The sequence below is a fragment of the Chelonoidis abingdonii genome, chromosome 15, assembly GCF_003597395.2.
Source record: "Chelonoidis abingdonii isolate Lonesome George chromosome 15, CheloAbing_2.0, whole genome shotgun sequence".
NCBI lineage: Eukaryota > Metazoa > Chordata > Testudines > Testudinidae > Chelonoidis > Chelonoidis abingdonii.
In genome coordinates this window covers 50312293-50315708 of record NC_133783.1, presented here as the reverse complement: position 1 = coordinate 50315708, position 3416 = coordinate 50312293, and the positions used below count along the sequence as shown (strand labels likewise).

General features: G+C 41.1%; 1 long non-coding RNA gene across 1 annotated transcript; it reads left to right on the top strand.

Moving 5' to 3' along the window:
• The first annotated feature begins 576 nt into the window (after positions 1-576).
• LOC142047805 (uncharacterized) lies at positions 577-2077 on the top strand. Its single transcript, XR_012657061.1, has 2 exons — positions 577-1714; positions 1795-2077. It is a non-coding gene; the product is annotated as an uncharacterized LOC142047805 (long non-coding RNA).
• Positions 2078-3416: the final 1339 nt, after the last annotated feature.

Here is a 3416-nt window from a genome sequence, read left to right as displayed (position 1 = left end):
AAGTTGGTCTTTAGGTGACCTCTTTTGTGTCTGAAATGTGAGCAAGGGAGTAAACAGAAGAGAGTCCCATTCTAATCAGAAAAGTACCACCATTAGACTTAGACTTCAAGACCAGAAGGGATGATCATAATCCCTGCCACAGCACCTTACCCACCCACTAGTAAAGAAAGACCAGTAAAGATTCTCTTTGACTTCAGATGTGGCCCAGTTCAGGATTCTAATGTAACTTATGAGGTGTGTTTTCTTAAACTGTAGAACTGATAAATGAAATTGTTTAATTGTTCATTTTATTAATGTAACTTCTGTTCACCATTCACTACACTTGCCTACATTGTAACTTCTGTTCACTGTTTGCCATATTGTAATTCAAACCCCATTTTAAAACGCTCACTCCATTTTGTAAAAGCTTCCTCCAACCTTCATTTTTGCAAACCCTGCTGTAATCTTATTAGTTTAGTTTAGATGTGTGAATGAGGCATGTATGAATGATGGAATCAACCTCCAGCCCCAGCCTGTCCTGATGAAATAAAGTTCAAACACCAACGGCTGAAGATGCAGACAAGAGCCCTAACAAAGGTAGAATAGAAGGAAAATCAAAGCCAGGTCCAAGGCTGAAAGTCATGCCTGCAACTGACGGGTGATCAATCACCAAACCCAGAGGCAGCCTGACACAGCAAGCCCTATAGACTCTGGATTCAAACTAAAGCCTACAAAAAAGGATGGGTGAGATGGGAGACTTTGGAGGGTAACATTCTGCTGCCAACATGGAAGGACATCGGTGCATGCCCAACAGAGACCCAGCTCGTCCTTATCCTCGGCTTTCCTGGCCAGTTAGCTGCCACAAGCTACGAACCCAAGCTGCAAACTCAAGTCATGAACTCAAGCTATTTCAGGACTGGTAACTATGCAGCCGCTGCAGAACATCTGATGGATATGTGTTTGTGTGTGTGTGAATGTGTGTGTGGTATAGGTATTAGGTATAACGTGTGTGTGTGTGTATATAGGTATTAGGTATAATGTGTGTGTATAAGAATTAGGATACTAGTTATTGGTCATAAATCAAATTGTTATCATAATAAATGTGGCATCTTTGTCTTGCCCCCTGAAAAGATCCTGGGTAGTTTTGTCTGTACAACATTATTGGTGGAGAATGCAAAGGGGGAGCAAGCATACAATCCACAATTATTATAAAAACTGATGTGCACACCGCCAGCGTTAGTAAGCCTGGCACTATAGGAAAAAGATTGTAAACTTTCAGTTAATTAATCACAAACTCTGAAGGAAATAGGAGTTTAGGTTTGAATCTTGTTCAAACAGTAAAATACTATACATTGAGAATGTTTATAATTAAGAGGTATACACACCCTCGGTCGTAGCAGGGCTGAGAAAAAGGGGAGAGGTTTAGCTTCTCTCTCTCCACCCTGGATGGCTGGGGGGAAATAATTGGAGGTGGGTATACCCCTGGTCATGTAAGGTCGGGCAACTGGAGGAGGACTTAGAGATCCTGGCTCCAGACTGAAAAATCCTAGGTGCATACACCCTCAGCCGTAGCAAGACTAAGCTAAAGAGGAGAACTTAGTGTTTCTCATTCTGATCCTGGGAAGGATTTTTATAGCTGGTGAATGAACCCTCGGTGGTAGTAGGCCGAGTGATACAGAGGGAGGCTTAGTGTCTCTCTCTCTGGCCCAGAGACGGTTAAGTTGCTCTACCAGGAGTTAAAAAGGGAAAATTCCTCATTCAGGAGTTAAAAAGGGAAAATTGCTCTTTTAAGATTTGTAAGTTGCTCCTTCGGAGTTAAAAAGGGAAACTGCTCTTTCAGAAGTTGTAAGCTGCTCTTTTAGGAATTAGGGGTTATAGTGCTTAATATTTATCAATTTGGTTTTGTTGTGGTTGGCTGTTGCTCACAACTGTTGGAAAAAATGTTTAAGAAAACACTGTCTAAAGATATCCTTAAAAAAAAATTGGCTAGGTACTTATTAATATATAAACCCTCAACTCCAATGAAAAAGGAAGCAGCCACAGTTTGGCTTCTACGGAAAACCTGTAATGAGGTATTCCTTCAATTGGCTAAATGTAAGATTTACAAGCCTCTCCTGCAAAAGCAGAAAAAGGAGAATATATGTAGTACCCAAACCCAGTTAAGTGCCCTTAAGGTTGGGTACAGAAAGTTAAAACAGCACTCTCACATCTTACAGCAGCAGTAACATCAAAAAAAGAAACATTTGAGACCCCAGAAGGGGCAGACTTTTGGGACCCCTCTGGAGATTGGGAAGGGAAATATTTGGGTAAATTCCTCCTTCCAGGGCCAAAATGTCATTGCAACAGTAAGAACAGTGCCTGCTTCTGCCTCAGACCTTCAGGCCATGGCAAAGTGGCTGGGGATTTTAAAATAAAAAATATTTTAAACTCACAAAGAAATGCACCACTTAATTAGCATTTGTGCAGCCCCAAGTACCGAACACACTGTGGCAGAAACTAAGCAGGGTCTGCCATGTGGGAGCACTGTGCTAATTTGGTTCTAAGCTTCTATCTTTCAGGCTCTAAACCAGAACATCAGGAGAGCTGGTACCAGCTGAAGGGTTATAGTGTCGTGACAAAGTCTGTGTTCAGTGTTCTGTGTTGTATGTTCTGTGCCTGTCTCTAGTGGTGTCCTGTGCTAGCACTGGGTCCAGAAAAAGAGGATTACTACTCTAGACAGGACAAATGTCTTTTCTATTCTCTACTTCCCCCATGTCCATCCAACTTATCAGTCACCAATTGTGTCCAGAAAACTCTGGTCCCCAGTGCATCAGGTTTATTTTTTTGTTAAATTCTCTAATAGTCATTTTGTTGTTAAATTTTTGATATTAATACATTTGTACTGTTACTTACGTTTGCTTGTATTGTTAATTCCACACTTTTCTCTATGCACTCTGGTTCTACTTCCCCAAGCCCTAAGGGATAGTTCTTGGACCCCCATAACCCGTAAAACCTTGGCCCATAATTGTAGGGCCCCATCTTTCAGGTCCCCAGAAATCTCTTAAGAACAACTGTTAAAAATAGGGGATTCTGCAACATTTTAGCAACTAAATGTTAGTTTAAGTCCAAATTAGCTTAACCTTGCATGACAACTGTGGTCCTCCTACAAAGTCTTATTTGTTGTGTGTGCTTAAGGAGGTCCTGACCTCAGTAACTTTTATTGTTTGATGGCTATTGCAGCATCAAACTTGGTCCTCATTTTATTTGTCAATATACCCAATGATTGTAATGGGAATGGTTTTATTGTATTCCCAATTATTATAACTATAACTGTTTGCATTTATGTGTAGGTTATAGATTCACAGATTCATAGACTCTAGGACTGGAAGGGACGTCGAGAGGTCATCGAGTCCAGTCCCCTGCCTTCATGGCAGGACCAAATACTGTCTAGACCATCC